The 11,321-nt window shown below is 43.5% G+C and overlaps 1 pseudogene; it reads left to right on the forward strand.

Annotated features, from left to right (window-relative positions):
* The first annotated feature begins 10,203 nt into the window (after window positions 1-10,203).
* On the forward strand, window positions 10,204-10,862 carry LOC110307738 (electron transfer flavoprotein subunit alpha, mitochondrial pseudogene; annotated as a pseudogene).
* Window positions 10,863-11,321: the final 459 nt, after the last annotated feature.

Below are 11,321 nucleotides of genomic sequence, written 5' to 3' on the forward strand. Positions count from 1 at the left end.
ACCTACATCATAGGGTTGTTGTGAACGTTATTTGGCAAACAGGGTAGATAGGGAGTTGATAGGAATGACTGTATGGCAGATGTTGGGCTAAACTCATGGTTTTCAACCTGTGGGTCGAGATCCTCACAGGTGTTACATATCAGACATTTATATTACGATCCATAACAGTAGCAAAATGACAGTTATGAAGTAGTAATGAAATATTTTTTACAGCTGGAGGTCACCACAACATGAGGAACTGTATTAAAGGGTTGCAGCATTAGGAAGGGTGAGAACCACTGAGCTAAGCCACTAACCTTTCATTCCCAATCCCCCAAAAGCTTTTCACCAAAGAAGCTACAAAGGAAAGCTAGCATTCTTTTCTTTAAGTTATCCTTGCAGCCTGGATGGGGGTGTGGAGGTGAGAGGTGGGGGAGGTGACCAGCTGAATGACTCTAGGCAAACTACTTAGATAGTTCTAGCCAATTACTAGAGTTCTAGGCAACAGGATGGAAGAGAAAGTCTACAGGACAGATTTGCAAGATAATTTTGCTCTCTATCAAAGGATCAATTTCAAGTGGTACCCTCCCTTCTTTTCTTGCTTTGACTATGGGTATGATGTCCAGAACTACTGCAGGCATTTATCAACCATAAGGTGATGAGCAAATTAGAAGCTGAATCTTATCCACAATGGCCCTGGCATCTTCATGCTGAAGAAACACTGGCAGCACCCATATATCAGGCTTCTTGCTGGTAAGGCCCCGTTTTGGACAGCTGAAAGCATTGCTAGCTGATACATATGATAGATGCTCCCAGGTTATTATAATTCTTTCCACATTAAAAAAATGTTGTTTTGTAGTTATTTCATTAAAACTATATCAGGTTCTGTTGGGGCACTCAAAATTTTCTGGAAATGGGGTGTTTGAGTTTACACGGCACCATCTCTAGGGAATCCAGATTCACAATGACAGTGAGAAGCATTCGTCATGCATCAATTTAGTGAATTAAGTTTGTTGGATGCTTGTTGAGCCTGTCGTAAGTGCTAGGTGTAGGTACTGGCGATTCAAAGATGGCTAAAATGATCTTGACCTTGAAGAGCTTACATTTGGCAGGCAATCCAGGCACAGGCTGATAGTTCCCAGGGAGCACAGCAGCAAAGCAGGCTTGGAGATGAAGAGAGGACTTGGAAGACGGGATTATCTTAGCCCTGCAGTTTCAATCAAACAGATTCTTTTATCCTGCAAACTGACTCTGGAGATGTATGCTTTTGTGCATGTAAATACATTCATGAATATAGAATGTATTAATGGATTTATGAATGCAACAATCCACAAAGCTCTAGGCTGACTTTAAGAAAATTGCCTGACAGCACATTTTATGGGACTAGCAACATAAAGCTAGTTCAATGCCTTAATCAATTTTATTTTTAGAACATTTAAAATTATCCTGTGTTTTCCATTGTTATGTGTTTTTTTTTTTCCTGTGAAACGCTACAGATGCAGATGTGGTCAAACGGGTTGACTGGTTCTTCATGCTTCTATCATGCACAACTGTAATTATGACTAGTTTACTATGTCTTGATTAATACTTCCCTAGTTACTGTTCAGATGTTAGCAAAAGATGATTCTTTCATCAAGTTTAGAAAAATCAGTATTTTTCTCTATATTTTGAGCATGTTGGTTTATTTCTATCATTAATGCTTAGTATAAGTTTAACAAAAGATGAACAGTTTATGTATTTTTGTCTTAGTGAATCCATGGGGAAATTTGAGGAATTCTCATATATCTTAGGGCTGACTTGTCAGGGAGAATCAGCCCGTTGTTTTGAGAATTCCATACTTCTATTTGCTTTAGGCCAGCTCACATACTGAGTACCACGGGCTCATCCTTTGTGAAGCAGGGAGGGAGTAATGATTCCTAAATGGCTTGGGTGCAAGCCAGTGGCTCAGGATCGGAGAGAGTGCTTTGCATGTTTCAATCCACGGGGAGGCCAGTTTGCTGGAACAAGGCAGGTACCACGGAAATGAAGTATAGTTAGTAGCACCAACTGCCGCCCTGAGCCGCCTGATGGGAAGAGGATGAGAGAAACAGAAGTTAAGAGCCGGAACATTTTAGGATGGTGAAGGTTGGACAAGCCGATATGTGAATGGGGTTGTGTCAGCTGGGAGGAAAAGATTGTAAGGGAAGAAAAGGGAGTGGCTGATGGACAAGTGTCAGTGAATGAGCATGGGGGCGGGCATAGGGTACAGACTGAGAGCTCAAAGGCTATCAGAACTGGTGCAGGTGTGGGCAAATTCCTCACTCTTTTCCGTGAGGTAGGAGATCTGTTGGCAGGGCAGGATAGTTGAAGGCTGGGCTCCTCCTATGAAGGAGGCTTGGAGATTGGCTTTTGGTTTGCTCAGCAGCGTTTCCCACTCTGTCATCAGTGGAGCTCTCTCTCCATAGTAGGTCCTTCAGTTTGGTGCGGGAGCCAAACGGTGATTTCCTCAGTTGAAGATGCTTGGCATAAAAGTAGGTGAATGGAGTTACAGAGACAAAGATTGGAGCTGAGATGAAAGGATGGACCATCTAGAGACTGCTATACCCAGGGATCCATCCCATAATCAGCCCCCAAATGCTGACACCATTGTACACACTAGCAAGATGTTGCTGAAAGGACCCTGATATAGCTGTCTCTTGCGAGGCTATGCCAGGGCCTAGCAAACACAGAAGTGGATGCTCACAGTCATCATTGGATGGACCACAGGGCCCCCCAATGGAGGAGCTAGAGAAAGTACCCAAGGAGCTAAAGGGGTCTGCAACCCTATAGGTGAAACAACAATATGAACTAACCAGTACCCCCCCAGAGCTCACGTCTCTAGCTGCATATGTATCAGAAGATGATCTAGTTGGCCATCAGTGAAAAGAGAGGCCCATTGGTCTTGCAAACTTTATATGCCTCAGTACAGGGGAAAGCCAGGGCCAAGAAGTGGGAGTGGGGCGTGGGGCAGTCGGGGGGGGGGAAGGGTTTGGGGGACTTATGAGGTAACATTGGAAATGTAAATGAAGAAAATACCGAATTAATAATAATAATAAAAAAGAGTAGGTGAATGGGCTGAGAAGGGCAGTTTGGGCAATATTCACAATGTCTACTACACACTCAGACGATGTTAAGTAGGTTGGACCCTGTAATGGTTAGTGTGGATGGTTGTCAACTTGACATGGGTCTCCCAGAATGACTTGTGGGGGCTTGCTTATCCTGATTGTGTTAATGGATGTTGGAAGACCTGTCTACTGTGGGTGGGGCCATTCCCTGGCTGGATCCTAGACTGGGTGAGTGGTCCTGGGGTTTGTAAGAGAGCAGGCTGTGTAAGCCTTGGCCGAAAAGCCAGTATCCAGTACTCCTCCATGACCTCTGCATGAGGTCCTGCCTCCGGATTCCTGGTCTGCTTGTGCTCCTGCCTTCCCTCAGGGTTGAATGTGACCTGGGAGTTTATAAGCCAAAATAAACTCTCTCCTCCCAATTTGCTTTTGGTCATGGTGGGTTTTTTTTTTAAAGTTTTTTTTCTATTTATTCTTTTTTCATATATTACAGCTCAAGTGTAGTTTCTCTCCATCTACACCTACCAGTTCCTCCCTCCTCCCCCACCTCCACTTCTCCTCTGTTTCCCTTCAGAAACGAGCAGGATTCCCCGGGATGCCAGCCAAACACTACATAACAAGTTACAATGAGACCAGGCACAAACCCTCATATCAAGGCTGGAGAAGGCAATCCAGCAGGAGGCAAAGGGTCCCAAGAGCAGACACAAGAGTCAGAGACACCCCTACTCTCACTTTTAGGAGTCTCACAAGGACACGAAGCTATAAAACCATAGTATCTACGCAGAGGGCCTCCCTCAAACCCATACAGGCTTCCTGATTGTTGATTGAGTCTTTGTGAGCTTCCACATGCCCTGCTTAGTTGATTCTGTGGACCATGTTGGTCAGGGTGTTTATCACAGCTCTAGAAATCCTAACTAAGAAAATCCTAACATAGCCTGAGGCTGGAGGTGGCAGGCGCTCTGTGTGCCTCTCTGCCATTCTTCTCCAGGCATTAAGATTGGAGAAAGGAAGGTGGCAATGGTGACAAGGGTGTGTGACAATATTATCACTGACAGAAAGTGAGAGAGTTATTCTACTGTGGTTTGCAGGTTGTACTGTGTGCCCCTGATATTTTCTTTTCTTTTTTTTTTTTTTTGCCTAACTGCATGTAAGAAGGCTGACTCCAGCAGAGAAAAGCCTGTTATTCAGAAGCTGGCTAAGGTAAGATCTGAACAGGAAAACTTTATGTTATTCAAGCTCCTGCACCCAGCCTTGCCCAGCCTCTATTCTCTGATGGATTCCAAGTCCAGAAATGGCAACACTGGTGCCTGGCTGACTATAAGGCAGGCAGAGGAAGGGAACCCTTTATGGGTGTGAGGAGAAGGTTTCAGAGGCCAGGCTGGCATGGAGAGGCTGACGCAGGTTGAAAGGGAGAGACCTATGTTGGTAGGTAGGGAAGACAGGTATGGCTTTCTCTGGTTGGTTCTAAATTAGAAGCAGAGTCCAACAAACTAGGGAAGCTGGGGAAGCTGGAAGTTATTTTATTTATCCAATAATTTTAATTTCATTTTTCATAATTTGGAAATGAAAATCAATAATTCTCATATTGATCTTATTTTAGATAAATATTTTCTTCTAGGAAGAAAGAATTTTATATGCAGCAGTCAGATCCTCATAGTAAGCCCATAATTTTTTTTTACAGTAGGATGATATTTTTTATTAGATTTTTTAAAATTTACATTTCAAATGTTATCCCCTTTCCTAGTCTCTGAAAATCACCTACCCTCTCTCCCCTCCCACTGCTCCCCAACCCACCCACTCCCATTCCCAGTTCTGGCATTCCCCTATACTGGGGCATAGAACCTTCACAGGACCGAGGGCCTCTCCTCCCATTGGTGACCGACTAGGCCATCCTCGAAGCTGGAAGTTATTGATGAAGTGTCTGCTTCTGGATGGCTGCTACAGATTTGACCTGGGGCTGTGACTGCAGAGGTCTGTGAGTCAGAATTTTCTTTTTGTATATGGCCTGCTCCTACAGCCTATGTCTCAAAGTCTCCATGCTCTCTTTTTGTATATGTTGGAATCAGTTGTGTTAAAAAATTATCAATTTTTCCTCTCAGTCCCTGCTCATGGAATGACAACTCTGAGACTAATTACTCATTAATAAATGCCTTGGCCATAAGCTCCTTCCCTAACTAACTCGTAACGTATTTAACCCATTCAAACAGTTTAAGAAAAAGAGGCCACTAATTTAAAAGGAAGCAAGGGGAGGGATACATTGGAGAACTTGGAGGGAGGAAGGAAGGAGAAAGGGGAGGATGATATAATTATAATCTCATTTTTTTTTTGTTTGTTTTTCGAGACAGGGTTTCTCTGTACAGCTTTGTCCTGGAACTCACTTTGTAGACCAGGCTGGCCTGGAACTCACTTTGTAGACCAGGCTGGCCTGGAACTCAGAAATCCACCTGTCTCTGCCTCCCAAGTGTTGGGATTAAAGGCGTGCGCCACAATGCCTGGCTTCAAATTTTTTTTTCAAAGTATAGTTAAAAACAAGACTAGAAAGAGAGAGTTCTATGAGAGTTCCATGCTCATCAGCAGTTTTTACACTAAATAGCGAGTCCATGGAGACTGTCTTGTTATTCACTAAATTATCAATGTTAGCTAGTGTGAATATTAAAATTTACAATTATTTAAGTAAGCAGCAAGTTGCTCAGCTCAGGAAAAATTACAACATTCACCCTTTATCCCAAGACTTATGTGTCACTCTCTTAAAGTCAGCTTACCCATATGGCCATCAAGTAAAATCTGCCAGCCCCCCACTCCCCCCCCCCCCCACACACACAAAAGCTGTTGTGACTTTGAGCCTGTTTAATCCAGGGAAGGCTCCCAGTTACCTCTTCTCAAACCTGGCTGCCTTGGCAGCACTGAAGCCAGCATACATCATCACCAAGGCACTTAAAAGGGAATATGAACTTGCAGGGGCTCTGTGATGGTTTGTATATCCTTGGATCAGGGAGTGGCACCATCTGAAGGTGTGGCCTTGTTGGAATAGGTGTGACCTGGTTGGAATGGGTGTGTCACTGTAGGTGTGGGTATAAGATCCTCACCCTAGTTGCCTGGAAGTCAGTCTTCCACTAGCAGCCTTTGGATGAAGACATAGAACTCTTGGCTCCTCCTGCGCCATGCCTGCCTGGATACTGCCATGCTCCCACCTTGATGATAATGGACTGAACCTCTGAACCTCTGAACCTGTAAGCCAGCCCCAATTAAATGTTGTTTTTCATAAGACTTAACTTGGTCATGGTGTCTGTTCACAGCAGTAAAACCCTAACTAAGACAGAAGTTGGTACTGGGAGTGGGGTATTGCTGTGACAGGCCTGACCATGCTTTTATTTGAAAGAATGTGGATTTTGGGATTTTGGATTTGGAAAGCAGTGGAATGCTTTAAATGGGGCTTAATGGGTCATCCTAGTAGGAATATGGAAGATTTTGTTGCTGGGAGTAATTTGAACTGTGTTGACCTGACCCAAGAGATTTCAAAGGAGAAGAATTTCAGAATGTGGCATAAAGACTGGTTTTGTGGTATTTTGGTGAAGAATGTGGCTACTTTTTGCCCTTGTCTGAAAAGTTTGCCTGAGGCTAAGGTGAAGAGACTTGGATTAATTGCATTGACAAAGGAAGTTTTAAAAAAGCCCAGCAGAGACTTTGTTCTCTGGTTAAGTCTTATGAAGAGAAGTTTGAACAAGCATAGCAAGCTTAGAAAGGAAAAATATAAAATATATGGTTTGAGTATTAAAGGGGTACCAGGAAGTGAAATGGAACAAATTCCTGTGTTCTAGGAGATAACAGATTAAGGGAGTGGGACCTTGGGGCAAGATCCTACCCAGCTAAATTAAATCCAGGCATGGTGGTACACACCTTTAATCTCAGGAGACAGGCATGCTGATCTCTGCATTCAAGGTCAATCTACAGAGCAAGAACCAGGATAGCCAAGCTTACGCAGTGAAGGATTTAGAAAACATAAAGCTAGTGATAATGTAATAGGACAAGGGGATCATGTTCTAGTTCCTGTATGCAGCAGAACTCGGCAGCTTCAGCCATGTGGCTCTGGCTCTAGAGTTAAGAATGGAAGGAACTATTGGGAAAATTGATGCTGGTTAGCTGGAGCTAAGGAATTAGCAGTGATTAAGAAGAGACCAGCATCACTGAGGTGAAATCTTCTGGAAATTGTTTTCTGGGAGCACAAAGAAGCCGTGTTCCAGAGATAACCAAGGTTGCACCTCATGCTGCGGCTGGACTTGGTAATGTGTAAGAGTCACTCAGGTGGTACTGCTTGTGAAGGAATGAAGGGATAATGGAGAGAAGCTGAGGCTTAGCACTGTGAGAGGCCAGGGAAGGCCATTGGAAAAGGTGAAGCCTCAGCTGTAGTTGATGGCCCAGGATTGAAGGGGTCATGCAAAGGATTTGAGGCTTGGCACCCTGAAGAGAGCCTATGAGAGGCTATTGGTGAAGCCTAGTTGGAGTGGAACACCCCAGTGTATTGGAGATGTCAGTACCATGGGATGATCACCAAGAACAGCAGCCGTAATGGAGTGGATCAACCTGAGCATAGAGTGCTACAGAGGACAGAGATGGAGAAGTGATGCCAGCCCTTAGGAGGAGTCCAAAAGATCAAGTGGAATCCCAGACACTGAAAGAAGAAGCTGTAACATTGAACTTGCCTTGGAGACTCAAAGATGTTAAAGATGCCAGAGCCATGGGACACATGCTGAGGAAAGCTGCTAACAGGGAGTGGAAGCAGCCCAGGAGGAAGCAGTTTGTTGCAGTCAAAAAAGATGAAAAAGGAGTGGAGATCTGAAGACCACTTTGACATCAGCCATGGAGATGCAGAGTTTGGAGTTTGCCCAGCTGGTTTCCTGCCTTGCTTTGGGGATTACAGTTAATTAAGTTGAATGAATCTCAGAAGAGACCTTGAACTTTGGACTTTTAACATTGTTGCAACTGCTATAGACTATGAGGACTTTGAAAGTTGCACTAAATGCATTTTGCATTATGCTATGTTTAAGTATGGCCCCCATAGACTCATGTTTTTGAACAAGTCTATGGGGACCAGGGAGTGGAATGTGATGGTTTGTATATCCTTGGATCAGGGAGTGGCACCATCTGAAGGTGTGGCCTTGTTGGAATAGGTGTGACCTGGTTGGAATGGGTGTGTCACTGTAGGTGTGGGTATAAGATCCTCACCCTAGTTGCCTGGAAGTCAGTCTTCCACTAGCAGCCTTTGGATGAAGACATAGAACTCTTGGCTCCTCCTGCGCCATGCCTGCCTGGATACTGCCATGCTCCCACCTTGATGATAATGGACTGAACCTCTGAACCTCTGAACCTGTAAGCCAGCCCCAATTAAATGTTGTTTTTCATAAGACTTAACTTGGTCATGGTGTCTGTTCACAGCAGTAAAACCCTAACTAAGACAGGCTCCCATCTGCAGACAGGTCAAATGGTACCTTCAGTTTCTGTTTTGTTTTGTTTACTAAACTCACTCAACCATCTGTGAAAATTGCTCCCAGGAACACAGCCATTATTTTATCCAGCCTTTTGTTCTCTGCCTTTAATAAACTAATGAGGTATTAACCAAATTCACACACTATAAAGCAACACTGCCTATCATTATAACCATTTAGGTGCATCTGTCCCCCATTCCTGCTGCAGTCTGGCGTGCCAAACCACACTTTGTTATACACTTAAATGTTATCTCCAAATCTTGTACACCAAGAGAGACTCTTTAAGGACCAGTAATTTTGTCACTTGTACATAATAACATGTTTGATTTGCATTAAGTTTCTAAAAGAAAAGAAAGGAAAAGACAGTTGAAAAAGCCAGGTTCTGAACAAAGACCTTACATAAGAAGAGAAGTAGGTTTGTTCTAGTTATCCCTATGATAGCCAGAATGAAAAAAAAAGAGAGAAAGAAAAGAAAAGAAAAGGAAAGAAGAAAAGAAAGAAAAAATCCTTTCCTAATGATCCACAGCGGGAGGGGGGAGTTTAAAATAGAAAACATTCTTAAGTTCTAGTTGAGAGAAGACGTCTCCAATTAGCTCAGCCACGTTCTGGTTAGCTGTAAGGGTTCCCACCTTCTTAGAGAATGCTGCTGCATCCCAGGAGACAGATCTTCTTCCTAAGATTTGGACATAGTTATCCCACTGAAGTCTCCTGAAATAAGACACAGACTGCTTCCTTCCTTTTGTCCACTGATCTGATGCATACTCACTGACATCAAGACACAGCGTCACCTGGGCTGGGAGATGTGAGCCCATGCAGATTAATGTGTGTATAATTATCCTTATCAAAACCCCAGGTGAGGGTCGAAAGTTAACCTCTCCTTTGTAGCAAACTGCTCTTTTAAAATCATAAAATAGTCAATAAGTTATGACATGGATGTCAAGCTTAAAAACAACCACAAGGGGTTGTCTATTCGGAGGAACACAGTAAACATGAAGATGATATGTCCTTATCTATCTAAGTCTCACAATAAGTTTACTATCAGCTGAAAACTAGAAGAAAAACAATCCACCTCCATTTCCATTTGAAATAGCACGCATGCCTGAGAGGCTCTGAACCTCAAAACGGAACTGCAGCCTAAGTCCTTGAATCTGAAACTTGCTTGCCTCCTGTGGTCCATTTCTTGATGTGAAAAGTAGATAGCTTTAGGTAGCGATTCACAGCCCCAGGCATCCTTTTATTTACTCATCCCGCCCTCTCCCCTCAAATCCATTTTTAAGTTGCATTCAGACCTCCTTTCTTTCTTTCTTTTTTTAATTTATGTTTTTTATTTCAGAATTAGAAAATGTCAAAAAATAATTGTTTGGAACTACAAAAAATTAAAAAGGGATATAATAATCGATTCATCAAAAGTCATTCTAGCTGCTGTTAGCATAATTTCTTTCTTCAGATTATGAATTTCTATGATTTCAGCTGAATACTTGAATACTTTCGACAGTTTCCTTAAGATATGATTTTGACTTATTTTTTCTTCAGTATTTCTGTCCTTTCAGGAACCACCTTACATAAATCTGAACTATTCCATAATCTGCCACTTGGAAAATTGGAGCTTCTGGGTCTTTGTCAATAGCCACAATTGTCTTGCTGTCCTTCATCCCAGCTAAATGTTGGATGGCTCCAGATATTCCAACAGCAATATAACGTTCTGGAGCTACTATTTTTCCTGTCTGACCAGCTGGCATGTCATTGGGAGCAAAGCCAGCCTCCTTCCAGAGGAACTCACACCACTGATTTTGGAAACTCAGAAGCAGTTCAGTTACACACACATTCCCTGCTGGAGCATCTGCTTTTGGAAAGAGCCTTCTGCCCAGAGTAGCTGCCAAACTTAACGTTGCCCCAGTTTCTGACATCATTGAGATCAAGTCACCTGGCACATCAGTGAGAACTACCTATGCAGGAACTGTGTTGTGTACAGTAAAGTGTGATGAGAAAGTAATGGCGTTTTCTGTTCGAGGAACGTCTTTTTGAGGCTGCAGCAACAAGTGGAGGTATTGCTAGTTCAGAAAAGGCACCAAGTTCTTCATCAATGGGAACATCAGAGTGGCTTGACCAGAAACTGACAAAAAGTGACCGACCAGAACTAGCTGGTGCCAAAGTGGTGGTATCTGGTGGTCGGGGCTTGAGGAGTGGAGAGAACTTTAAACCGCTGTAGGACCTGGCAGATCAACTGCATGCTGCAGTTGGTGCTTGCAGACCTCCTTTCTTGAGAGCAGTCAGGTTTCCCTCAATTGCAAACAACCATGTAGAGAAGAATCTCTTATAAGCATCCCCTGTCAATAAAAAAGCCTATGGCCAGTGAGCTGATGTAGGAAATAGGAGGTGGGATACTGTCAGGAAGAGAAAGAGAGGATTCTGGGAAACAGTGAGAGGTACAGGAGATTAGAGCTGGAGACAGACTTAAACCATCAGGTAGCTGAACTCAGGACAGAATAAAGAGATTCTCTCAGAACTTGGGCACATGAAGCTGAGGAGAGGTAACTAACCTAACAGCAAACTCCCCAATCCTCTGGTTCTGTGGTAATTTGAAAATGCTTGACCCATGGAGTAGCCGTGTTAGGAGGTGTGGCCTCTTTGGAGGATGTGTGTCACTGGGGGGTGTGAGCTTTAAGACCCTCCTCCTAGCTGCCTGGAAGTCAAGTCTACTTCTAGCAGCCTCAGATAAAGATGTAGAACTCTCAGCTCCTCCTGCACTATGCCTGCCTGGATGCTGCCATGCTCCCGC

The sequence above is a fragment of the Mus caroli genome, unplaced genomic scaffold (genome assembly GCF_978045245.1).
Source record: "Mus caroli unplaced genomic scaffold, Mus_caroli_1 scaffold_15, whole genome shotgun sequence".
NCBI classification, from domain to species: Eukaryota; Metazoa; Chordata; class Mammalia; order Rodentia; family Muridae; genus Mus; species Mus caroli.